The following is a 27,451-nucleotide window of genomic DNA, read 5'->3' on the forward strand; positions in this document are numbered from 1 at the left end:
GTTCCATTTCAAGTGTTTGTATTAGGGGCAAGCCAGTCTTGTCTTCTTTAACTAGGTGCAAAAGCCTTTCTATATTATGATGGCTTAAATGCTCTCCATGAACACTATAATAATATTTATAGTAGTAGCAAACCAGTCCTCTTTTCTACCTGGCTGGAAGGCTTGTTTTAAATTTGGCTGACAAAATGCTCTCTACAACCAGGAGAGACATTGAAACGTCTATATACCTAGGAAAGGTGTTGGTTTGGCTACAGAAGATTTTTCACTGGTCGTCCTCTGCTTGATTTATGACTGCAGGGGGTCTTTGGACACTGTTATTGCATTGAAGCAAGGAGAATCCACCGGTTGGATTTATGTGCATACCTTGTTCTCAGCACCTGTGAGCGCAAACCGTTATGTTTATTTGTGTCTATGTTGATGTATGATATGCCAAGAACACATATTGCATTTGTATTTGCTGTGGGCTGTGGACCACCAACTCATTATAGATGTTTATTTGCAATTTAAACATTTACTTAATATATCTTATACTCAGACATTTCAAGTGCATTTAATCTCTGATGGTCTTCCCTTGGCATTTTTTTGCTGGTTTCCAGGAGTATACTGAAGCAGGTGGCCTTAACCCCACCTGTTTGAGAATGCGAACAGAAGAACAGCCCTGATCTAGAGGACTCATGCTAGCCAGTGTTGTCAGATCTCAGAAGCTAAGCAGGGTTGGCCCTGGTTGGTACTTGGATGGGAGACCACCAAGGAAGTCCAGGGTTTCTACACAGAGCCAGGAAATGGCAAACCACTTGTTTGTCTCTTTGCCTTAAAAGCCTAACCAAATGGCAAACCACTTCTGTTTGTCTCTTTGCCTTAAAAGCTTTACGGGTCACAGTAAATCGGGTGAGACTCTGCAGCGCCCTCTCCCACCACAATGAAATGTCTATTAACTTGGTTTATGAGAAGAAAGGTGGGATTCTTCAAACAGACAACAGTCAAGTTACCCTGAAGTACAAGAGTTTGTCCTGAAGTCTGTATAGGCTCCCTGGGTCTCTACAATCAAGCAGCTTGTTACTCATTATCATGTCTGGCCAGCCCCTTTCTCCACGTGCATTTCTTGAGGTCAAAGCAAAGGATATTCCGAAATGCCCTCTCAGCTAAAATTAGATTTTTCTAAACATGAGGTAGCCTGCGCTTGTTCTGTCCTGGATGCCTTTTTGTTTAGCCGAAATGTGTCAAGGCTGTCCAGTACTTAGGGTTGCCAGTTCTGAACTGGGAAATTCCTGGAGGTTTGGGGAGTGGAGCCTGGGGAAGGCAGGGGCTTCAGCCAGGGTATAACGCCATACAGCCCATCTTCTAAAGCAGCCATTTTATCTAGGGGGACTGGTCTCTGTAGCCTGGAGATCAGTTGTCATTCCAGGAGATCTCCAGCCACCACCTGGAGGTTGGCAGTACTCCTCATGTACTGAGGGATACTCTTTTCATTCACTGGGTGCAAATTTGTGGGAAGACATCTGTCACTTAAAGTGGGCTACAGCCAAGTCCTGGTTGAGATTAAGTCCAGTCTTCTCCTTGGTCACCACAACGGCTCTACCTTAAGCCTAAATCTGTCAAAAGAGGATGTCAGGATGAGTCAAAGGCGAAAGCATCTCAATCCAGTTGCTAGCGTTGGTTCCTCAAACGCATGGTATGCCGCACCTATTTAGAGGCACGATATTTTAATTTCCCGATGCTTTCGGGTATTCAAATTTAGCTCGGGCTGCACTCGCCTCTTTCTTTTCTTCCAACCTCGCTTTTAACGCGATAGCATTCTGCACATGCTCAGAGGCACTCTTCTAATTTCCCCCCAAAGCTCTGTACTGCCGGCTGCTCCTTCGCGCGGTCAAATTAAGCTGGCGCCTCCCTTCCAGGCCTCTGACCCCCCTTTCCAAACTGAGCCATATTTTTTTAATTGTCTCCCAACGGATTTCTTTCTTCACCCTTGTGTCCCGTTTCTTTCCACGCATGCGCTTGTCCCCACGTCTGAAACCAACCCCCCCCCCCGCCATGAGACAACCTCCCCATTAATCCCTCCGCTCATCTCTCCCCAGCCCCCACTCCTTTCTGTCTTTCTTCACCCGTTCTTCCCCTTCTCCCCGAAGCCACGTGCTCCTTTACCCATCCAGCCGATTCGGAACTACGTTTCCCAGAAGGCACCGCGCCCCGCTTGAGCCGAACCATCCTCACCCCCGGGGAGAGTGATCTCCTGATTTCCCTTTATTCATTTCTGAGAACCCTTTCCTAAAAAGATACAGGTTGTCGAGGATTTCTGATAGTAAGGAAATAGCATGGGAAATGCTTCCACTTGTGGCGGTACAGCGGGTTGCTTTGCCTAGGGAGGAATCACGCACCGGCTCCCCCTCTCTGCTACGTGGTCCAGCCCGACCCTCTCCTCACAGCAGGCGGCGGCTGGGGCCCGCAGGCATCAGCAGCGGCGGGAGCAGGAGCCGGAGTCGTAACTCAGGCGGTGCACAGTGGGGGGGTGAGATCCGGATCGGGGGCGGCCTCAAAGAACGGTGGTAGGGGGTGAAAGGCAGACCCCTCCCCTTATTTTTTTGGGGGGGGGAGGACGAATAATCATGATTAGCAGGGGCTGATGGGAGGGGTCTAATAAAAATGGGAGGGGCGGGGCTGGAGGGCATCTTGTTAATGGGGGGGGGTGTCAGGGTCCGGGGGGAGGGAATTTATGGGGTGAAGGCAAGGCAAGTTCACGATCTGCCTGTTTAGCCCTTATAATATATTTGCTGGACGTCCATAAAGGGAGGAGGGGGAATAAAGGAGCCCTCCCCCAATGTCACAGGTGTTAAAAGCTTGGCATATGTCCTGGGGGTCCAAACAGGGTCCTGAACCTGGTCAGGGGCGCTTCCTTCCCCTCATCTCCTTCAGTCCCTCCCCGTGCATCAGTGGGGTGAGATCCATGCTGTGTGTGAATGAATCTTATATAGGCCACATGTATGAAACCATGCTGCTACGCACATAGAGAGCCGCCATCTGGCTGAGTGTTGCCCAGTCTAGCTCGTGCTCCGAGTTCGTTTAAGCCAAAATAACTATGCAGTCACGTATGCAGCCCCATTGGTGCTTATAAGCGCTGTACACAGCATGCCGTGAGCAAAAAAGAAAATGCGTGCCGCCGCTTAAAACAGTGACAGTGTTATGTTAGAGTTACTTCTGTCCAAGCCTCTGGCAATTAAAACGGTTAAGGGGATGGAGCACCTCCCCTATGAAGAAAAGTTGAAGAGGTTAGGGCTCTTTAACTTGGAGGAATGACGATTGAGGGGGGTGACATGACAAAGGTTTACAGAAATTATTCATGGGATAGAGAAGTTAGGGAACAAAGTACTTTTCTCCCTTTCTCACAATACAAGGACTGGTGGGTACTCAATGAAACGGATGAGCAGGAGGCTTAGATCAGAGGAAGTACTTCTTCACTCAAAGAGTCATTAACATGTGGAATTCACTGCTACAAGAAGTGTTGGCCGCTACAAGCAGAGACAACTTCAAGAGGGGGACCGGATAAACATATGGAGCAGAGGTCCATCAGTGGCTATTAGCCACAAGGTATAGATGGAACACTCTGTCTGGGGCAGTGATGCTCTGTATTCTTGGTGCTTAGGGAGCAAGAGTGGGAGGACTTCTAGAGTTCGAACCCCACTGGTAGACCTCCTGATGGCACCTGGTTTTTGCCCACTGTGTGACACAGAGTGTTGGACTAGATGGGCCATTGCCTTGATCCAACAGGGCTTCTCTTATGTTCTTAGCCAATGGAGTAACTCTTCGTAGGATTGCACTGTGACTCTTGATAATGGGAGCAAGTTCCACATTTTTACAGTGTATTAGAATTCTCACTTTGCTGCTTCTATCCCATTTTAACGCCTCTATCAGTGAGCATGAGGATGATGTAAAAAGAGTTAACCATCTAATTGCACTGTGACTCTTGATAATGGGAGCAAGTTCCACATTTTTAACAGTGTATTGGAATTCTCACTTTGCTGCTTCTATCCCATTTTAACTCCTCTGCCAGTGAGCATGAGGGTGATGGAAAAAGAGTTAACCATCTAATATGGAAACCAACAAGAATTTCAGGGTGTAAGCTTCTGAGAGTCAAAGTTCCCTTTTTTCAGATGCAGTAGCCTAATCTGTGTTAAACTAGTTTGAACTGTGAGGATCTGTGGCTCAGTGGTAGAGCCTCTGCTTTGCATGCGGAAGGTCCTAGGTTCAATCCCTGGCATCTCCAGTTATAAGGTCCAGGCAATGGGTGATGTGAAAGACCCAGGGGTCTTGTTGTAGAAAAAGAGCTGCCGGAGCTCATTAGCATAACTCATTAGCATAACTTATTTGCATATGCCACGCCCCCTGACATCACCGGAAGTGACAGAAGGCCACACCCCCTGACATCACCGGAAGTGTGTCAGAAGGCCCGGCTACTTACCCTCCTGCTTCATCCTCATTCCCAAACGGAATGAGGATCGAAGCAGAGGGCGGGGTAAAGAAGGGGGCGGGGCTTCACCACGTGACCGCCCCGCCCCCTAGAGGTTCTCTTCCGGAGCTCCGTACCTGAGAGCTCCCCCCCGACTAGAGCCCTGGAAAGACCTGTACCTGAGACCTTGGAGAGCCACTGCCAGTCTTGATGAGTAGACAACACTGACTCTGATGGACCAAGGGATCATTCAGTAGCTGGTAGCTTCATGAGTGTGCATCCCTGCTCATTTTCAGATCCCCCCCCCCCGGTATTGTTTTAGCCTTAAAAGTATTTGTACAGAAGAAGCAGTGTTTGGCCTTAAATGGTACTACAAAACACCTGTCAGCCCCCAGCCTCTGAACATGGTTCTCGTTTCATATGTGCAGAGGCGGCACCAAAGGCCATGGGGTTGTTCCAAGACTCATTTTGAGCCAGTTTGTTGGGGATTTATTTTAAACTAGAAATAAGGCCCGTTGTGGAAATAAATACAACGGGATCTAGAAAGAGGCTCTGGGAGAGTGCTCTGGCTTTGGGCAAACAGTGTCAGTCTGCTTTAAAAACATGAATCTGGGACCTGCACACCACCAGAATACAGCAGATTCCATATGCAACTGACATTCCAACTGCCTTGCGGGGGGGGGGAGTTTGAGGTGTGGAATGGAGTGAAGTCCAATCAGCTTCCATATGCAAAAGACCAGGTTGTCGCAGTAGTTGTGTTGTGGGCGGGACCCGGGCTTTGCCTTCTGATTGGTGGCGATATATGCGGAGGAGCAGTGCCATCAGCCATACACTAAGGGAGTGCATTTTAGAATTAGAACTTTGGCACCCACTATTCAATTATATATAAGGAGAGATACCAGAAACGTACTCCATAATAACAGAGTGTAGGCATCAGAGCATGTGCAGACGGCATTTGAGGATGCGGGAGGGAGCTGTGATTCAGCGGTACAGCATCTGTTTGGCATGCGGAAGGCCCCATGTTCAATCCCCAGCATCTCCGGTTAAAAGAAAGAGGTAGCAACTGATATGAAAGACCTCCGGCCTGAGACCCTGGAGAGCCACTGCCAGTCAGAGTAGGTGAGACTAACCTTGGTGGACCAGTTATCTGAGTCAATACAAGGCAGGTTCACGGGTTATTTTCCTCACCACTGCTTTTTTTTGAAAAGCGAGTCAGAGGGTATGTCCAGTGAAGGAGGCAGTGGCCTTCTATCGTGGATGAGAAACCCATGTACTATCTTCAGATGGTTTTCTCTCTGGTCTGCTGACTGGGAACCAAACAGAAGTGCCGTGCTGGAGGAGGTGGGCAAGACTCTAGGTTTACTCTGTGCCCATGGGGTCTGTGTCACTTCTCTCGGCATGCCACAGATTCCTGCCACAGTGTGCCATGGCCTACAGTCACCACCTCCCACATTTCTGGGATTAAGCAGCATAGATGGTCTTCTCTGTAAAAAGCATGCTGGTTTGGGCATCACCATTTTCCATTCTTAGCATTAAGCTATGTTCCATTCTCAAGTGTGGATGGAAAATGGGGCTTCGAAAGCTTCTGTGAGCAAAATCTACGGGCTGTGAGGGATTCCCCCTTTCTTGGGTCTCTGTTTCTTTGGCTTGTAAACTGGGAGTAGGTGAAAGACCTAATCTCAAGGGACAAGTGAGGACTTCATTAAGGGTGGACTAATGTGATATGGTATCTGTTAGCAGGCACGTGTTAATGAAAGCTCTGTACATATTTTTTAACCAGTGCCTTTTCTTCCTGGGTTACGATGCTGTGGCCAAAACTTGGATCTGTGGATTTTTGTTTGCTTGTTACTTTTTACCTTCTCTTGTGACTGATAAACTGGGGCTCGGGAGAACAAAGAACCCTTCTTTGCTCCCACGTTTTGAATCTTTCCTTTTGGAAAAAAAATAAGGCTGCCTACTAATTAAATCTGCCTCGTTCAATATTTATTTGTGGCCTTGTTGAGCCTGTGGGCACTTTTGAAATGTTAAGAATGGGGAGTGGACACCACAACAAAATGGCTGCCGTGGGAACTGGGTCCAAGTCACAAAATGAGGGAGGAGTTACAAAAAATGTTAGGAGGTTGTAAGCCGGGTATCATTCTGTAATAGTGGTTTTCCCAAAAGGTGTTCCCTGCAGACCTAAAAACGTCTTGGTTTTTCTGAAGCCCCTATTGCTATAGTGTGGTAGAAGAAAACTAGGACTGGCTCTTTGCTTTGGGGGGGAGAAGCAGGTGGGTTGCCAGGAAATGGGCACCGTGGCACCCACCGGGATCTACTAAATTTTAATCCCTCCTGTCTTCCAGTTTGCAGTGGCATATGGGCCCTCCTTTCCTTTTTCCTCACAACAGCCCTGTGAGGCGGCAACTGACCCAAGGCAACTCAGCAAGCTTCATGGCTGAGGGGAGATTTCAGTCTGGATCTCCTCACTCCTATCTGACACTTTAACTACGACACCACAGTCTGCAGTGACATTTTCTAATTGTTTAAATGTTCGTCTATTTAGATATTAGAAGTGTTTAAGTAGTCTGGTCAACAGTGCTCTTGGACTGAAGTTTTGCATGGGTATACAGTGCCATTATACAGTATACAGTGGAGCCGCGGTGGCTCAAGTGGTTAAGACGCTGAACTGCAGGCTGTGGAAGGTCAGTAGTTCAGCAGTTCGAGACCCGGGTGCCACATGATGGAGTGAGCTCCCATCTCTAGTTCCAGCTCCTGCCAACCTAGCAGTTCAAAAGCAAGAAATTGCAAGTAGATCAATAGGTACCACTTCGGTGGGAAGGTAGCAGCGTTCCGTGTGCCTTGGTGTTTAGTCATGCCGGCCACGTGACCATGGAAACGTCTTCGGACAGCGCTGGCTCTTCGGCTTTGAAACGGAGATGAGCACCGCAACCCTAAAGTCGGATTCGACTGGCTTTTGAGCAAGGGAACCTTTACCTTTTTACAGTGCCATTAAGTCGCAGCTGAAGCTTTAGACATATGAAGAATTGTTTAGTTGATAAACTCTTTAATACTGCTTAAAACTTCACTATAACTGCATTGTTAAGTAGATGCAAGAACATGCTGTTTCCTAAACACAGATCTTGTGAGAGTCACCAGCTCTGGGTTGGGAAATACTTGGAGATTTGCGGGGGGGGGTGGAGCCTGAGGAAAGGTGGGCTTTGGGCAGAGGAGAGGGGTTTCACTGGGGTATAATACCATAGAGTCCCCCTTCCAAAGCAGCCATTTTCTCCAGGGGAACCGATTTGTCCTTTGGAGATCACTTGTAAACCCAGGAGATCTCCAGCCATCCCCTGGGGGTTGGCAACCCTGAATGTTGATCATTGCTAAGTTGCAAGCCCACCCTTAATGTTTTCTTTAATTCAGTAATTACAGTATTTATCTAACACTTGCAGTGTGTTCAAGTGTTATCTCGGTAATCCTCCAAAGGAGTCAGCCAGTATTAATCTCAAATTGTTGAGATGTGGGGTGGGGTGGGTGAACCTAAGGCAGAGGGAAGAATGGACTTGCCCATTTGGTGAGTGTGCGGCTGAGGTGAAATTTAAACCAGGGACTTCCCAACAGAATCAAAATAGCTTCAGGAGAACAAGTGCGCCCTTCGGCCTCCACGCTTCCCGTATCGATTTGGCAACCAGAATTGCGGTTCATTGATTTCTCCTGTGAAATCAAATAAAAGTTGGCATCTTAAATCAAAATGTGAATGGGGTGGGAAGCGACATTGTTACAAAGGTCAAGTTTCTGCGGAAACTCTTTGCCGGCAAAGGAGTTGTGCTGGAATGAATCTGTGGATCGGGAAAGCGCGACGGCGTAGCCATGCCCGATTCGAAAGGGCTTTGCTTTGTGACTGGTAGGAGTGGGCATCCTCGAATCGGGAACCATCTTCTGCTGTTTTTCTGTTTCTCTGAATTCTTTTGTACTCTGCAAGTCTGTCCTCTGTTGGTGAAAACGAAAGATGCCCTCTGAACAGAGCAGGGTTCCTAATGGCAGCCTGTCACAGAGCTGTCAAAATATGTTGCAGTGCTTCAAAATAACCACCTGTTCTTTGAGTATGGTGAGGGGAATGGTTGTGTACATGTTTGAGGCCTTAAGAGACGAGGTCAGCCAAAGGCCTGCGGGCTAAATTTGGATTCCTGGGGGAGTGGCGCTTGGCCCCTGACCATCTTAGACACAAAAGAAAGGAGGAGAAAATGGCACGGCAGAATTTACTGACAGGCCATTTTAGGCGGTTAGGGGCTGCAGTAGTGGACTGCTATCCCATCATTCACTTCTCCAGCTGGCCCTCTAGGAAAACTAGCTGCTAAGTCAGGCTTTAGAGCTGGTGTCCCCAACAGTGTGCCCGTGGGCACCATGGCGCCCGCTGACACCTTTTCTGGTGCCGCCAAGTGTTTTTAGGAAGTGGGAGGGGTCAGGTTGGGCTTTTGCCCAGCAAGGCTTCTGATTGGCTATTGGAGATTTGATCAGCTGTGTATATATTTTTTCAAAATGTTGCTTGGCAGCTGCCACCACAGCACAAGGATCGGCACAGTGTTACTGAACTTAAGCTTTGGAATCATTTTGTGACTGGCTCCGCCTCCTCTGGCAGCCATTTTGTTTCTGCGCCCACCATGCCATGTCAGGATCCCAAATGTGCCCTCACACGCAAATAGTTGGGGACCTGTGCTTTAGAGTCTCTTTCCCAAGCCACCCACACGAATTCCCTGACTGAGGTGCGATTTTGCCTAGTCCCAAATGCAGTCCATGCTAAGTCCAGCCCTAGACTTAACAGATCTTTCAAGGGTGAATAGCCGAACCAATCCCATTCTCTTCACATCCTACAAATCTTTGATTCTGTTACAAACTTTCTTTTTTTAGATTTTTGAGTCACAGCTTGTTAGCCCAAACCATAAAGATAACCAAAAAACCCCAAAACATTTTAAGCCAGCTTCCAGGAAAGTTTCTCACAAAACTGTGTTAGCTCACAAGGAAAGAATCCTTATCTAGTTCCATCAATTCAGTTTTAATTGAGGCAGTGAGAAAGCTTGACCAAGATTTTACATACACTGTCTCTGTTGTTAATGAGCAAAAAACCATATGAAATGCCAGGGGTAAATCCACCTCATCCACAATTCAAATTGTTAATGAGCACAGGTTGTGTTAGAAACTTAGTCTCTCTGTGTGTGTATGAATGATTATTATCTGTCTTCTGTCTTCTCAGCATCTTAGAGCCAGTTTGGTGTAGTGGTTAAGTGCACGGACTCTAATCTGGGAGAACCAGGTGTGATTCCCCACTCCTCCACTTGCAGCTGCTGGATGACCTTGGGCAAGCCATAGTCCTGTCAGAGCTGTTCTCTCAAGAGCTCTCTCAGCTCCACCTACCTCACAGGGTGTCTGTTGTGGGGAGGGGAAGGGAAAGGAGCTTGTAAGCCCCTCTGAGACTCTGAGTGAAGGGCGGGGTATAAATCCAATCTCTTCTTCTTCATTTTACACTGCAGCGTTATTCCAGTAACCCTATCGATTTCAGTGTATCGAGACTGTAGTGATCTTGTCTTGGATTACACTGCTGATTCTTTGCTTATCATAGGCCCCGGTCACACGGGAGGTTTTGGCCCACAAGAGGGACGGATTGGGGGCGCAGCAAACGGGCACGATCACACCGCAACATCTGGGAAGTGGCGCGCACCCGTCCCCAATCCGTCCCTTCAGACCGAAAACGTGCAGTAAAAAACCCCTGAGGAAATAGTAGGACCAACCTGAAACGCCGCAGCAAGCACGGCCGTGGGATCGCCGGCGCGCCCGTTTTCAGGAGCATTCGAGGCTCCCGGCCGAACTGTGCATGCGCACACATGCGCAGCCGGCTGCCTTGCTCTCCCTTCCGTGGCTCCCCCCCCCCCGGCATCTGATCGTGCTGGGGAGCAACTGTGCGGCGGCTCAGGGGATCTGTCTGATCCCGCCGCTGCATGCCTCTTTTGGTGCGGCTCTAAAAAGCTGCACTTTGGCCGCGTCAATTTCCCCCGTGTGACTGGGGCCATAGATACCTTTGTTGTGGCTGATTGTTCCTTGTTGGTTAGGAGCAGAATAAGTCCAGTTGAGTCTATAGTCAGTTATCTACTTTATTTTATTTGCTAAAACGTTTATGCCTGTCCTTCCCACTTAATCCAGACCCCCATGTTTGTGTTTTTTTTTTTAAATATGCCTTGTATTAAGAGCTCTGTAAGCTCTTGGAGGATTGGCTACATTAGGGGGTGTGGCCTAATATGCAAAGGAGTTCCTGCTACAAAAAGAGCCCTGTAATATCACCTTGAATTTTGCTGGCTGGGTGCCGTAACAATAAAATTCATTCATTCATATCACCTTGAAGTCATTACAATAAACACAAAGATTCAGGTTGGTAGCCACATTGGTCTGAAGCCATAGAACAAAGTTTGGGTCCAGCGGCACCTTGAAGACCAACAGAGTTTAATTCTGGGTATAAGCTTGTGTGTGTATGCAAGAAGTGTGCATGCACATGAAATCTTATACCCAGAATTAAACTTCGTTGGTCTTAAAGGTGCCGCTGGACTCAAACTTTGTTCCGATAAAAGCTAAGTGTTTTTTTAAAAAAATCACCTGATAAAAAGAATTATGAGAATCAGGAGGCCTGGGTGAATTAAAAATGTTTTCAGCAGCCCCTGAAAGGAAACAGAATAAGCCCTTAACAAATATGGCTGAGGAGGATGGCCCTAGGACTGCACCCACCAAAGAAAAGTCCCTGTTTCTGGGAGCCACCAAGGCCCCCTTCGAGGGCGGGGGGGGGGCATCCAAAGCAGGTCTGTGGTACACAGGGCTTTTTTGGTAGGAAAAGCCCAGCAGGAACTCATTAGCATAATAGGCCACACCCAACAGCAGAAACTCATTAGCATATTAGGCCACACCCCTGACATCACATCTCATTAGCATATTAGGCCACACCCCGTGTTACCAGAAAAGTGTGGTCATCCAGCCACACCCACCTTTTGCTTCTTATTCTGTTTACCTTGTTTGTTGTCAAAACCCAGGGCTTTTTTGGTAGCAGGAGCTCCTTTGCATGTTAGGCCACACATCCCTTATGTAGCCAATCCTAATGGGTTTCTGCTGTTGGGTGTGGCCTATTGTGCTAATGAGTTCCTGCTGGGCGTGGCCAACTCGGGAGCCAGCCAGAACTCCGTTCCTGTGCGTTCCTGCCCAAAAATAGCCCTGGTGGTACAAAATCTTAAATCGAGTTTGTATGGAAGCAGGCGGTGTTCTAGGCCTAGATTTTGGGCGGTGTCCTCAGAGATAGCACTAGCTGGTGGCAAGAGAAGGTAGCGGGTTCAACACGGAAGTTTCCAGATGCAGTATGTATGGCAGAATGGGAGGCAGAACGTTCCGGCCACTGAATCGACCCAAGGTCTCGTTTGCATTTTTTCCCCCTTGGGTGCCAAAACATCTTGAACGCTCTGTGGGTGTCCCTTCTCCACTGGTGAATAATGACTTCCGTTAAGCAGGCCTCGTTCCTTTTGGGTTATGCGAGTTTTTCAAAATATTTCCGTTTGTTTCACAAGTGTTTGCAGTAAGAAGAAGGAGAGATATTAGTACGTAGGTTGCATCCTGCCAGCTTTTCCACTGGTTAAAGAGGATGGAGGGGCAGGTTTAGACCCCTGACTATGCAGGGACTCAGAGGACAAAAGAGCGATGCAGGATAAGGCTCCGGTGAGGAGGGAATTGGATGAGGTTCCCCCTCTTGGGCCAGTGGTACCAGTGAGTGCTAAAACAACACCTAGAAGAGGTCTTTTAAAAAACTTTCTGGATGCCAATATCAAGAATTTATACAGAGCTTTAGAAATGGCTGTGGCTCAAGTGGTTAAGACGCTGAACTGCAGGCTGTGGAAGGTCGGTAGTTCAGCAGTTCGAGACCCGAGTGTGCCGCATGACGGAGTGAGCTCCCGTCTCTAGTTCCAGCTCCTGCCAACCTAGCAGTTCGAAAGCAAGAAATTGCAAGTAGATAAATAGGGACCACTTCGGTGGGAAGGTAACAGCGTTCCGGGCGCCTTGGTGTTTAGTCATGCCGGCCACATGACCACGGAAATGTCTTTGGACAGTGCTGGCCCTTCGGCTTTGAAACGGAGATGAGCCTAGAGTTGGACTCGACTGGCTTTCAAGCAAGGGAACCTTTACTTTTTTTAGAAAGCTCAAAGCTTATGCGTCATTATACTGTAGTCTTACAGTGTCCCTGGAAGATATGTTTACGGTAGTAGAAAGTGCAGTCAAGTTGCAGCCCATTTGTAGGGTTTTCAAGGCAAGAGACGTTCAGAGGTGGTCTGCCCTTGCCTGCCTCTGCGTAGCAGCCCTGGGCTTCCTGGGTGGTCTCCCATCCAAGTATCAACCAGGGCCAACCCGGCTTAGCTTCTGAGATATGGTGATTTTGTGCTAGCCTGGGCCGTCCAGCCCAGGTCAAGGGACCTGACTAGTGCAGATGGGGAAGGTGGAACCGAGAGAAAGATTTGCCTGAGGCCACCGAGCGAGTTCATGCCGGACATGAGAGTGGAACCAGAAACTTCCTGATTCTTAGTTCCGTCTCTTAGCAACCGTGATGCAGAAGAGAAACTCTTCACAAATCCTTTCCACTAAAGGATTGTCCAAGTGTAAAGGGCTTGCGTTGCTTTCCAGGAAGTAGTCTGGCAAGCTTCAACATACCTATAGAAAGTTCCAGAACCGGAGAACACCTACCAAGAACACTTACCCGGGGTACGGACTCTAATCTGGGAGAACCGGGTTTGATTCCCTACTCCTCCACATGCAGCTGCTGGTGTGACCTTGGGTCAGTCACAAGTTCTCTCCGAGCTGTTCTCTCATGAGCAGTCCTCGAAAGAGCTCTCTCAGCCCCACCTACCTCACAGAGGGTGTCTGTTGTGGGGAGGGGAAGGGAAAGGAGATTGTAAGGTGCTGGGAGACTCCTTCGGGTAGTGAAGGGCGGGGTATAAACCCAATCTCTTATTAATATTATTACTTATTTGGGGATCCAGTGCATCTTACATAATTCTCCTGCCTCCTTTAAGACCAACACAGTTTTATTCAGTGTATAAGCTTTCGTGTGCACGCGCACCTTTTCAAATATTTGAAAAAGTGTGCCTGCACACAAAAGCTCATACCTTGAATAAACCTTTGTTGGTCTCAAAGGTGCCACCGGACTCTAATTTTGTTCAACTGCCTCAGACCAACACGGCTGACCACCTGGATCTATCTCCTGCCTCCATTGTCCCTCACAACAACCCTGCGAGGTGGGTTAGGCTGCCAGTGTGTGACTGGCCCACAGTCGCCCAGTAAGCTTCCATGGCAGAGTGGGGATCCTCATCCTATGTTTTCATATTTGTTTCTAGTTTTGGCTTGCCGTCCCAGTTCAAAAATCTACAACAAGCATGTGTACTTTCTCTCACAATTTCTAGAGATAGATTCAGGTGGGTAGCCGTGTTGGTCTGAAGCGACAAAGTTTGAGTCCAGGGAGGGGTACCTTGAAGACCGACAAAGTTTCATTCTGGGAGTAAGCTTTCGTATGTATGCATGTGCACAGAAGCTTATACCCAGGATTAAACGTTGGTCTTAAAGGTGCCACGGGACTCAAACTTTGTTCTGTTTCTTCACACCAACATGGCTACCCGCCTGAACCTGTGAGGTGGGTGAAGCTGAAACTTGCCCGAGGGCCATTTTTATAGCTACGTGGGGACTTGAACCCCAGGCTCCTCGTATCCTAGAAACCAGCCACAGGCATACAGAAGGGCTGGTTCTTCCGTTTGCCCCTCATACTGCCCTGTTCTTATTGTAGCAAGATTGCTATGCACATACACAGCCTTTGCCGACTCTATTTTTGGATTATTTCTCCTTAATATGGAGTCCTGAGGGAAATGAGTGTTCTCAGACATACCTGGGGCTAGGGAGCGGTGGCGCAGGCAGTAAATGCCTGCTTCAGTAACATCATACGAACAGCCCTATGGCTGTTCGAGTACCACCGTGGTCGAGGTGAGCTCTCGACCCTAGTCCCAGCTCCCGCCCACCCAGCGGTTCGAAAGCAACTTACTTGCAAGTAGATAATGGGTACCCACCCTTAGTAGGATGGGGGGCACCCCTGCCTGCGGTGGTTGACAGACGACGGCAATGATGACGGCGGCGGCAGCAATGGCAAGACATCGACCCCGGCTCGGATGGCGTGATGGCGGCGGCGGCAAACAGGTGAACGGTGTAACATCGGGCCCGACTTGGATGGCGGAGATGGCGGTGGCGGCAAGTGGGGCGAGCGGCGGCAAGCAGACGAATGGCGACGACGGCGGGCAGGGCGCAACCAGAAGGAGCGATCCCTGGTGGCGAAAGGTGGAGCTCCGGGCGACCGCCGTCAGAGGAGGGCCGCGATGACGTCAAAAGAGCCGGGACGGCGGAGCCAGAAGGACACAGCTGAACCGGAAGGAGTCGGAGTCGCGTGCCCTGAGAGAAGGCTGCAGCCAGAAGCCGGAGAAGGCGCCCCGCCTGAGAAGCCGAAGAAGGGAGCCCCGCCTGAGAGAATTGCCGGAGCCAGAAAAATAGAACCAGCTACCAACCACCACTACAGGGGGTGCCGGTAGGTTTCCCTCCCCCTCACAATATATGTGGCCATAGTTAGGGCAATAAAATTGGTGGCTAGCACCGAAGTGTAAGCCGCTCAGAGACCCCCGACCAGGGGTTCGAGCGGGATATAAAGTGGAACAAACAAATAAATAAATAAATAAATTCACTGAGGATGCGGTCACACCCACTAAATAATCCACTTTCAATCCACTTTCAGTGCACTTTCTGACTGTGTGAACTGGCAAAATCCAAGTGCGTTGAAAGTGGATTATTTAGTGGGTGTGACCACAGCCTGAGAGACCTTTCCCCAGTTAAGTAGTATCTCCCAATGGTGGTCTCCCATTGTGTGGTATTTGTAGTCCTCATGGGGGCCAGGCAATTAATTATTAGAGGATATAAACTAGAGGCCTGTGAGGGACTGAGAGGGGAAGAGTCTGGAATTTCCTACCATCCCTAAAACTTTCCTTCCATAATTATCTAAGCTCTGAGGGAGTGTGGTTTCTCCTTGTCCGCTTTTTTTCTTTTAAATGATACATTCAGCTTCTCTCAACACGTTCTCCCTTGTGGTGTATATCCAGTCCTCATCTGGCTGTACTTTAAGGGTTGGGTGTTTTGGGTATTTTTTTGTCCTTTTGGTTAATTTCCAAGGTTGTATATTTCTTCATATATGTTGTTGTTGTTAGCCATGTGTCCAACTCTTGGCGATTCTATGGGCTAGCTCTCTCCCTGTTTTCCAGTCTTGTACCGTTTCTTTGAGTCGTTCCATGCTCAGGCTGGTGTCGACTTTTATGATGTCTAGCCACCGTGTTCTTAGGTGGCCCGGTTTCCTTTTGCCACATAATTACTTTTTGCAGTGAGTTCTTCTGCATGACATGGCCAAAACAAGTCAGTCGCAGTTTTATGATTTTTTTCCTTCCAATGACATGTTGGAATATATGACATGTTCTTCATATAGGAGTATATAGGAACTCCTGAATTCTCCTAATGATAGTTTAGTATACTGAAACCAATATTCCAGTCTGGCACTAGGGGGTGCTGTGCTCTATAAAGCCATTATAATGTCTGTCACGGGCGATCAGTACTGGCTTGCGATATTCCAAGACTATTGTCCGGTTCTGTTGTCAGGGTGGATATGGGGACAGAGGTGGCGCCTTGGCTTTATATTTACCCGAAAGGAAGATAACCACGAATGCAAGATGAACTGTAACTTATGTGTTAATTTAAGATGGCCTTGTTTTTTTCCCCTGAACAACGTGTGGTAAAAAAGAACTACGCTTCCAGAAAGGTTCTGGTGAATAGGGCACTGACTTCCAAATGTGCTGTGAAATATCATACTTGGGTGATACAGTTGCAGAATGTATACAGGCTTGGATTGTTGAGGTGGTGGTTAGGACCAATGCTCCCTCTAAGCTGTGGAGTCTTGTGAGCAAAAATTCTACTCTGTGAGCTACTGGCATTAAAGTTGTGAGTGAGCGATTTGGCTACTGCATCAATTTGTCTGCTCTGGAGCCATCCCTTCCTGAGGTAAGACACAAATGTGTGAGCCGGAGGCTAGAAAACTGTGAGCCAGCTCACACTAACTCAGCTTAGAGGGAACCCTGGTTAGGACCTCTGGAATGAGATCTTGGTGGTGTTTAGAGTTCTGTTCCCCCTCGTCACAAAGGATTATATGGCAGAACTGTTGAGAGAGAAGGTGGGATTTGGGGAACAGAATTCTGAGAGCCCAGATCACCTCAGCAGCTGATGCCACAATAATTTCAGGAGACCCTTTATTGGAGGGGAGAGTAAGTTTAACGTTGGGCCAAGCTCTGTCTTGGTTTAACCCACCTCACTAGGTTGCTGTGAGGATAAAAGGGGGCGGGGGACCATATTCAGTGCCCTGAGCACCTTGGGAGGGAAGGAAGAGAAATAAATAAGAGGAATCGAATGGACGAGAAACAAATTATTATGCAAAACAGAGATAATTATTATTGGCTTATTCATGCTAACAGCAAGTTGTATGACTTTTCGTGCGCTGTTTGGGTTGTGTCTGAAGGGGGCAGGGTGAATCATTGACCAGGGGGAGCACAGTGGCTCGTGACCAATGTTCCCTCTAAGCTGTGGAGTCTTGTGAGCAAAAATTCTCCTTTGTGAGCTGCTGGCATTAAAGTTGTGAGCGAGCGATTTGGCTACTGCATCAATTAGCTTGCTCTGGAGGCCTCCTTCCTGAGCTAAGACAGAAATGTGTGAGCTGGAGGCTAAAATTCTGTGAGCTAGCTCACACTAACTCAGCTTAGAGGGAACACTGCTCATGACCAATGCTCCTTCTAAGCTGTGGAGTCTTGTGAGCAAAATCCTTCTTTGTGAGCTACTGGCATTAAAGTTGTGAGTGAGCAATTTGGCTGCTGCATAAATCAGTTTGCTCTGGAGCCATCCTTCTTGAGCGAAGACAAGAATGTGTGAGCCAGAGGCTAGAAAACTATGAGCTAGCTCACACTAACTTATCTTAGAGGGAACACTGCTCATGACCATCCTGAGCACATACGAGTTGGTTTTATAGATCCCGGTAGGTAACCGTGTCGGTCTGAAGCAGCAGAACAAAGTTTGAGTCCAGTGGCACCTTTAAGACCAACAGAGTTTTATTTATTTCGTGTGCAAGCACAGGTACAGTGAAACAGAATTTCCTCAACCATTATATATAGAAAAGGGGCCGGGGTTAATTGCCAGGAAAGGTCAAGGCAGAGACAGAAATATAACTGGAAATTACCACTCCATACATATAGGCATCTTTACTAGTTGGGAGTCATTTTACTAAACTGTTCCCTTCTGGTGTGTAGCTTAAGGCACATTCACTCACATCGTCTCTGATCATTGTGACATACTGAAATCCTGATGAGGTGAACGCGGTTTGGTGGGCCTGGAGTGTCGCACTTCCAGGCACAGGTATAGGTTGGATTCCTTCCAGAATTCTGCATGGGTTTCCAGGACTGTATCAAGCAAGGTGCCTTTGGCCACGATGGGCACAGAGTCAAAGTCATGCGGTAGGAGCGGGCACAGTTGTCCAGCAAGGGGCAGCTGGCTGTGATATTGAGTTTGGCTGTTACCATAGAGTGGTGTTGCCCACAGTCCTGGCTGTTTTGGTCTTAGGGAACAGCGACCCGTACTTGTGTGTTACGTTTTCCTTTTGCTAGTTCTTGATATGATATCTTGAGCATGGGGTAGAGATGAGCCTTGAGGTTTCGAGTTCCTCTGTGTGTGTGTGCATGCGTGTATGTTATGAAATATTGGAATGGCATTGTGCTTTCAAGAGCACTGTGGCTGCTGAATTGCACAAGGCCAAACGGCTTATCCTGACAAATACATTTTATCTGATTGTAGCCAGATATGGTTGCTCTGGGGGAAAACTGATGGAGAAACTTCTTGCAGTGAACCGTTGGTGACTGGGCTCAGTGACTAGCATGGGTGTGGAACAATAGTTCACCTGTGATGTACTTAGGTGGGTGGGGATGTGATCAGTCCCTTGAATGATCAAAGGGAGACCTGTGTCAGAATGGAGTCTAAGTACAGTAAATATTTATATATGATTATTTTGCCATAAAGTTGCAGCCAACTTATGGCAACCCTGTAGGGCAGGGTTCCCCATCGCAGTGCCCGTGGGCATCATGGCACCCGCCAACACCTTTCTTGATGCCCACTGAGGGTTTTTAGAAACTGGTCGAGGCCAGGTGCGGCTTTTGCCCAGCAAGGCTTTTGATTGGCCATTGGATTTTGGATTGGCTGTGCAGATTTTTCCAAATGTTGCTTTGGCAGCCGCTGCCAACACGGGCACAAGGAGATTCACCATGTGTCCGAAAATAAGCTGCAGCAGCCATTTTGTGGTTGGCTCCGCCTCCTAAAGCAGCCATTAGAATCCTAGCGTTGGAAGGGACCTCCAGGGTCATCTAGTCCAACCCCCTGCATAATACATTGTATGGTACCCATTTTGTGGCTGCGCCAACCGCACTGTGCCAAAATTCCAAAGGTGCCCAGAGGATCAGAAAGGTTGGGGACCCCTGCTGTAGGGTTTTCAAGGCAGAAGACGTTCAGAAACGGTTTGCCATTGCCTGCCCCTGTGTAGAATCTCTGGACTTCCTTGGCGGTCTCCCATCCAAATATTAACCAGGGTCGACTCTGATTAGCTTTCGTTCAATGTTTTTATGAATGACCTGGAGGAAGACATAGAGGGGATGCTTATCAAATTTGCAGATGACACGAAGCGATGTGGCTGTGAAGAAAGCTAATGCAGTCTTCGGATGCATTAACAGAAGTATTGTGTCCAGATCACGGGAGGTGGTAGTTCTGCTCTATTGTGCTATGGTCAGGCCTCACCTGGAGTACTGTGTCCAGTTTTGGGGGAGTGGCGCTTGGCCCCCGAGTGACCATCTTAGACACAAAAGAAAGGAGGAGAAAATGGCAGGCAGAATTTACTGACAGGCCATTTTAGGCGGTTAGGGGCTACAGTAGTGGACTGCTATCCCATCATTCACTTCTCCAGCTGGCCCTCTAGGAAAACTAGCTGCTAAGTCAGGCTTTAGAGCTGGTGTCCCCAACAGTGTGCCCGTGGGCACCATGGCGCACGCTGACACCTTTTCTGGTGCCGCCAAGTGTTTTTAGGAAGTGGGCGGGGTCAGGTAGGACTTTTGCCCAGCAAGGCTTCTGATTGGCTATTGGAGATTTGATCAGCTGTGTATATATTTTTTCAAAATGTTGCTTTGGCGGCAGCTGCCACCACAGCACAAGAAATGCATCTTGTTCTTGCATTGGAGGGTTCAGTTTGTAACCTAGCACTTGCTTGTCCTCAGTGCACAGAAATTAGATCAATCTGATACCATATATATATATATTTCAGAAATGATTTGGAAAATATTTGAACTCCTTGTCTTAAAATATTTGCATTAACAGAAGTATTGTGTCCAGATCACAGGAGGTGGTAGTTCTGCTCTATTCTGCTATGGTCAGGCCTCCCCTGGAGTCCTGTGTCCAGTTTTGGGCACCACATTTTAGGAAGGATGTTGACAAGCTCCCTTGAAGCCCGAAGGGCATAACGAGGTACTCAAACTGCCCCAAAGGGGTATTAAATGCAGTCTTACTTTCATCCCCCTCCCGAATGCGCACACGGAAATATGCATCTCGGAGGTCAAGTTTCGAGAAGATTTTGCCCTTGGTGGCCTCAGCTACCAAGTCCTTGATTAGCGGGAGGGGGTAGGCATTGGACAAAGAAACAGCGTTCAGACCCCTATAATCAGTGCACAATCTAAGCCCCCCGTCTTTCTTCTTTCGGAAAAGTACAGGCGCGGCGAAAGGGGAGGAAGCCGGGCGAATGAAACCGCGGGCTAGGTTTTTATCAATAAAGTTCCGCAGTTCAACTTTCTCAGCCGGCCCCATTGCATAGATTTTACCTTTAGGTAATTTACAGTCAGGCAAAAGTTCAATAGCACAGTCAGTAGAGCGATGGGGGGGCAATTCGTTAGCTTCATCTTCGCCAAACACTTTCGCCAAGTCTCTATACTCTCGAGGCAAAGAAGCTAACTCTTCCGGCTGCAAAGCGCCGCAGGGGAACTGTGCGGTCGGCTGGTCCCCCCACGAGTCCAACCAGCAGTGATCTACACATTTAGCCGACACAAATTTGACAACCCCTTCTTCCCACAAGATGTAAGGGTCATGGGTAAACAACCAGGGACTCCCCAGTACTAAGTCGAACTGTGATTTAGGGGTAACAATGAAGGATCTGGATTCCCAATGATCGCCAGCCCCCAACCGCAAAGCCATAGTCTCGTGTGTACAAGGTTCCATGGGTGCCCCATCCATTTGGGTAAAAATGATGGGAGACTTCAAGGGGACTATCCCCGCTTCCAGTGCCAATAACACTCTAGGGCTGATGAGATCCCTCCCACACCCAGAATCAATCAACGCTCTCACCCTAACGTGGGTCCCCAGGAGCGGATTCATTAACGAGACAGTCACGAAAAACAGGGAAGGGGTTTCTCTCACCACCTTGGGCGCAGAGCTAGAATGGCCGTGTCGTTTTGCGCCTCTCACAACAGGCCGTTGTCGTTTTCCGCCGTTTCAGCCACCACCTCCTCTTCTGACTCGGCAGCAGACGGTTCGATTCCCTCCGGGCCTTGGGCCGCCTGCAGAGCTTTGGAGAAACGCGGTTTAGCCATCCCCTTCTTCCCCGTCAGCGGTGTTTTCGGGCTTGGAGTAGGCGGCTTGTCTTTTACCTGACGGCTGCCACAATCCACAGCGAAATGCCCCTTCTCCCCGCACTTGAGACAGAGCCCCATCTTCATACGTAGTTCTCGTGCCGATTCCGACAGGCGTTGAGTCTTGGGTCTGGAGGCACTGGCAGCGGCGGGTCTGTTGGTCGTAGCAGCCAGGTCGAGTTTGATGGTGGTGAGCCGATCTTCTGCATTTTCAGCTTCCTGGGTCCAGGCCATCAGGGAGACAGGATTGACAGTCTTCAGAACCGTTTCTCGGATGTCTGCGTTGAGTCCCAATCGATACATCTCAGCCAATATATGATCAGGGTAGTCTCGGAGCTTTGCTGCTTGCTTGTGGAATTCCAGTGTGTACTCGCGAACCGACTTCTTGTTCTGGCGGTAGGTGCGGAGAAACGCTTTAGCTCTTTGGCTCGCGTTGACATCTTCAAACCTCGCCCGCAGCGCCCACATGAATGCTCGCAAATTCAAAAGTTCCGGACCGCGGTCATTGTGCAGTCCAACATACCATGTGGCGGCGTCTCCTTTCAGTCTCGCCGAGATGACATCAATAAGGCCAGCTTCATTTCGGAACAGGTGTCGGCTCTCTTCTACGAATTTATGTACCCTCACCGTGAAGAAGGCGAGTTCCTCTGGGTTGCCGTCAAAGGTAGCCTCCAGTAGATCTTTGGGTCTGGGCCGTGGAGGCCTTACCAACGGTCCCAGCTGACCCGGAACTCCCCTGAGAGGGAGACCCGGACCAACCGGTGGCCCCGCTGGCATTGGCCTCATCGGTGGCGGCAGACCCGGTCCCGGCGGACCCCCCCGGCATCGGCTGTTGCACAGGCCCTTGCTGAGGCGGTCCCGCCGGCGGCTGGACAGGCACCTGCGGCGCGGGAATTCCCGGTACTTGCAGCGGAGGTCCCGTCGGCGGCTGCGCAGGCACCTGCGGTGCGGGAACTCCCGGTGCAGGGACAACTTGTTGCTGCGCGGCGTGTGCGTCAAGGAAATTAGCCATTCTAACGTCCATCATTCCCGGCAGAGCTTCCATTACATCCTGGAATGCCCTCAACAAGTCCCTCACCGAGTATTCCAGTTCCTCCAGTCGTTCCCCGGTGGTTTCCTCAGGGATCGGATCTCGAGGGTGGGAGTCCGGGGGTGGGTCATAGTCTCCTTCCGTTTGGAAGCCCCCGGCTCCCTCCGAATCCTCTACGTGGCCTCGGGGCCCCGATGGCTCGAACATCCACTCTTCGAGGTCTTGCTCAGAACACCCCTTCTCCGAGGTAGCCCCCGGCTCTGGGAACAATCCCTTGTCAAACAAACTTTCACGTAATCCGCTCCCTCGACGGGAGTACACCTCACGGGTGCCTTGAGTGTTGTACATAGTCCAGTCATCCTGCTGTTGAGTCTTCCGCGGACCCCAGTGCGAAGGGGTCGGAGGCGGCCAAGACAGATGTGCAGGCAGGCGGGGAATCGCTCCCCCCACGGCACCCTCCACCGAGGCTGCAGTCGTGAACACCAAAGAAGCGGAGGTATGTGGGACCGATCCTGAGTCCCCCTCCGTGTTAAGTAGGTTTCCCTCAGTTCCGCTCATGATCTTGCCAGATTCGGAACGATAGGAGAAAGGGAGTTCTAACAATATGTTGGATCCCCAAGCATCGAGAATAAATCCACGTTTTCAAGAAAAGCAAAATTTATTTCAAAGCGTTGAAGACATACTCAAACACGTTCTTTGTTAGAACTGGGGATACACAGTTAGGGCGAGCATAATAAAGGAAATTCAAACAGATACATATCCAATGAATAATATTCCCGCTGGCGGGCTAATGAAACGGTTGCGCGCCCAGTCCATGGGAACCAGGCAGAACATCAGACAAAACACAGGTGCAGTTCTCATGAGATAGCAATAGGCAAGCATTACAGCATCTTCGCCCCCACACATCCACCAGTAGTTATCTTAGGCATTCCAGCACAGAAGCAGGATAGTATAAACAAGCCGGGTGCAACAGGGTAAGGATATGTACACAGAGGTCACAGAAAACAGAATGGCAGCTTGCTGACAATCTGACAGGATCGGGCTAGCCTGGGCTATCCAGGTCAGGGTGTGCATGTGTATATATTTATTTTAAGTTGTATATGATGGATGAAGATGTATCTGTGTCAGGGATTCAGGTGGGTAGCCGTTGTTGGTCTGAAGCAGTAGAACAAAATTTGAGTCCAGGGGCTCCTTTAAGAGCAACAAAGTTGAATTCTGGGTATAAGCTTTCATGTCCATGCACGCTTCTTCAGATACACACTGCAAACGTGTGCATGCACATGAAAGTTTACACTCAGGATTAAACTTCGTTGATCTTAAAGGTGCCACTGGACCAGTGTTCCCTCTAAGCCGAGTTAGTGTAAGCAAGCTCACAGTTTTGTAGCCTCCAGCTCACACATTTTTGTCTTCGCTCAGGAAGGGATGGCTCCAGAGCAAACTAATTTATGGAGCAGCCCAATTGCTCGCTCACAACTTTAATGCCAGTAGCTCACAGAGTAGAATTTTTGCTCATAAGACTCCACAGCTTAGAGGGAGCATTGCACCGGACTCAAACTTTGTTCTGTGTCAAAGGTTAGAGAACACCCTAAATGGGTACTTCTATGTGAAGTTACACTAGCTGTAAACATTAAGGTTCTGTTTAGGGATTTTCTTCCCCTTGTTTTGAATCTGGGTGCCTTTGCTACATCCTGCGGCGGTAAATTCCATAGTTGTTCTATTTGCTGTTGCTGGATCGCGTTTTGGTTTGGACTTGGTAATCTCTCGCTGTCTGTATACCAAACTGTTATGGAATTGTGAAAACGTGTCCGATGGTCTCAGTGATAGGCGGTGGCTCGGGAGTCCCATCTGGCTCTTTGACCTCTCCGCCTCCAGCTACCTTTCAGGAAAGTCAGCAGGTTTGGCTGGCTTATCGTTGGTAGGTGATTCCCACCTTGAAGCAGTCTGTGCCAGAGGAGCAGGTAAACCACAAGCTTCCCTGGGGTGCAGGCGTCATGCTGGGGATGAAAGTAAATGTGGCTGTTTGGGTGGATGGTGACAGCAAAGGCAGCTCTCTCCACTCTGCAGAGCGAGTGCTGTTGCCCAAAGATGCGACACATGTTAGCGTATTTTAGGTGCAGTCACACACACCCTTTGTCTTTCCCCATATTTTGAGTGTCAGTGTCTGTTTATGGATTGGAGGACTGGGGGATTATTGGAGGACAGGTCTGTCAGTGGCTCCTAGCCGCGGTGGGTGAGGGGAACCTCCACATTCGGAGGCAGTCAACCCCTGAATCCCAGGGCCAGGAGGCAACATCAGGGGAAGGCCTCGGCCTTCATGCCCCGTTGTTGGCCATCCAGAGGATAGATGGACCACTGGTCTGATCCAGCAGGCCTCTTCTTATGTTCTTATGATTCAGAAAATGTATATGGCAAAAAGACAATAAACATGATCAATAATGAAACCAATAAAATAAGCCAGGGGACATCAAAACAGCATCCCACAAGACCCAGCAGCCTAAAACGATACCTATAAAAGTTCTCCAGTCACGAGATCAGAAAACCCGCTTTAAAATGATGCAGCCCCACAGTTAAAGGGCTGAGTAAAAAAGAAATGGTCTGGCTCGGCAGCTAAATACTTCTTTACTCAACAAGTGATTAAAATGTGGGGTTCCCTGCCAAGGATGCGGTGATGGTCACAGGCACAGACGGCCTTAAAAGGAGATTAGGCAGATTCGTGGCTGGTAGATCTATCAGTGGTTACTAGCCATGGGGACCCTAAAGGGAACCTTATCCATATTCAGAGGCAGTAAACCAGTATCAGGAGGGAGCATCAGGGGAAGGCAGCCTGTACGCCCATTCATTTGTCCTCCGCTGTGTGAGACCACATGCTGGACTAGATGGACCACTGGTTCTCACATAAGGAAGATGATGGGGGCTAGGTGAGCCTCAAAGGGGAGGGCTTCCCAAAGACAAGATGTCACCCCCAGTGATATGGGTTGGAAAATTTTCCAAAACAGGTAACTTTCTGGTGCTGTATCGAACCATGGAATATTTTTTTTCCACCTCGGAGATGTAAATATTGTCCGTTTACCTATAGTTGTCTGGGCTGTTGTGCTGGAAATCAATCATGTTAGGTGGATTAAATGTGGGATATAAAGCACGGACAAACTGTAATGCTTGTACGTGGTCCAGGCTTGTACGTGGTGTATTTGCCTGCCTTTGCCAACATTAGTTAAATTTTGCAAAAATTATTTAAGTAATTTGCTTAAGCTTGCATCAGAACATTTTCTGATGCAGATTTCCCCAGAAAACCCATATCGTTGGTGCCACCACTGAAAAGGCCGTGTCTGGCCCCCATCCCTTTCACCTGCATTCAGAGGCACAGAGAACAGAGCATGGGAAGAGGACTTTAACTAATGAGTTGAAGAGAATGGGAGGAGGTGGTCCTTTGAGTAGCCTGGCCCCAAGAAATTCAAGACCTTATGAGAACATCACCTATCAACCAAGTTTGGGACTTAATTCCCTGGTAATGGGATTTAGACCTAATTCTATTCGAACTGGATCAGAACTTGCAAAACGCTAATTCTGTGTAGTACAAGCTCCGCAGGGAAAGCAAGATTCAGGCGCTCTTTTACAAGTGCCTGACCTCCCCCAAGCGTCCCACCCCAGCTCTGTGCCTTCCAGACAAGCAGCCACATTATTCTGTGGTGGCAAAAGCAATGCAGAATCTGGTGCTGTGTTCAAGAGTAACACACATCTTTTTGCAAGAGCTGTTGGAAGCTAGAGCCTGCATCACATAAACCCCTGCCAGCTTCTGAGACCATCAAGACAATTATGACCTAGGGTAGTAACTGGCTGGGGCACTTTACAGAGTGAATAAGGAAGTTAAGAAAGGCCCCTGCCTTGGGGAGCTTATGCTCTAGGGATCTCCTGTAGCTGAGTGGATCGAAAGACCTGAGCTATGAATAGCAGCGTTCCCCAATTTGAATTTTTGCTGCTGCCCCTGACTTGCCAGACAGCCTTAGTCAAGACACCTCCTCAGCCTGTCCCCATCTTCGAAATGAGGATGCAACCGTGATCTGCCTTACAGGGTTGTTGTGAGGACTGCAGCAGGATTTCATGACGCCCTCTAAGTAAATCACCCCCGTCGTGCAACTGTATGCGAATAATATAATTAGCGGTTAATGGGATAAGCTGCTTTTCGTTTGGAAATGTCAAAGATAAAAATGAGCCCTGTTAAATATTTATGCATAAGAGGTCTAGAAAGTGGGTGGGAAGTGCGTTGGTCTCGGTTGCTTAAACAGGTGCGGTGTGACTCCGTCGTTATTTCCTCTTCAGGATGTTTCGAGCGCTCCTGTCACTCCGCCTCTGCCTGAAACTCCGGGGGGCGGGGCCTCGACACTAGAGGCCCCGCCTTCGCCATAACTTGTGCCGGGAGGCGGGGCCTCTCCGCGTCGGGCCTTCCTCATAAAGGAGGGAAGGTCCTCGGGTCAGTGGGCGTGGCCCGTTCGCACTCCCCTATTTTTTTTCAACCGCCTTAGCCTATCCGTGCCGGCGTATCCGTGACGGACGTCCGTGGAGTCCAACGGGGGGTTAGGCTGGCGGGGAGGCGGAGCCAGCGGCGGCCAAGAAGGGGAGCGCAGCGGCGTCGAGGAGGTTTTTGTTCCGGGCCCGGCAGCCGCCATCTTGTGTCAGTGCGGGACGGAGGAGGAAGCGGCAGCAGACGAGCGGAGCGGTGACTCGGCAGCAGCAGCGGCCGCGGCGGGGCCTGACACAGCCTCATTGGTAACGGTTTCTGAGGGTCTTTCCCCGTCTCCCGCGTTTCCATAGAAACGGGAGGGCCTGCCCGAGGATGCTGGTCTCCATAGAAACAAGTAGAACCCCCCCCCTTAGCCTTCCCCTCCCCACCACTCTAGGCATGGGCTGGCCACGGCTTCCTCGGCCTCGTGAGTAACGACTCCGCCGCCCCTCCTTCGGCTTCTTTTGTCCGCTCAGCGGTCCACGCTGTTCCCGCTGTCCGTGGAAGCGACTTACCCCGGGGTGGTTGGGGGGGGGGACCCCTCTGGTGTCCCGACGAGAGGTGTTTTTCCTCCCTCTGGCGACTTCGTTTTGTGTTTAGCTCCGTTTGCATCTGTGCACCCCCCCCACCGCAGGAAATCATATCCCACTTCCTTT

At 49.3% G+C, this 27,451-nt stretch overlaps 1 protein-coding gene across 2 annotated transcripts in view; it reads left to right on the forward strand.

Annotated features, from left to right (window-relative positions):
• Positions 1 to 2,440: 2,440 nt before the first annotated feature.
• UBA1 (ubiquitin-like modifier activating enzyme 1) overlaps positions 2,441 to 27,451 on the forward strand; it is a 63,750-nt gene continuing 38,739 nt past the window's right edge. Inside the window, exon 1 of one of the 2 annotated variants that reach the window (XM_015406175.1) lies at positions 2,441 to 2,506. The gene's annotated coding sequence lies outside the window, so the exon portion shown is untranslated. Of the gene's footprint in view, positions 2,507 to 26,956; positions 27,062 to 27,451 lie in introns of those variants that run through there. The other variant, XM_015406176.1, reaches the window with a different exon arrangement.

Source organism: Gekko japonicus, unplaced genomic scaffold (assembly GCF_001447785.1).
Source record: "Gekko japonicus isolate JY-2015 unplaced genomic scaffold, Gekko_japonicus_V1.1 scaffold1076, whole genome shotgun sequence".
Classification (NCBI taxonomy): domain Eukaryota; kingdom Metazoa; phylum Chordata; class Lepidosauria; order Squamata; family Gekkonidae; genus Gekko; species Gekko japonicus.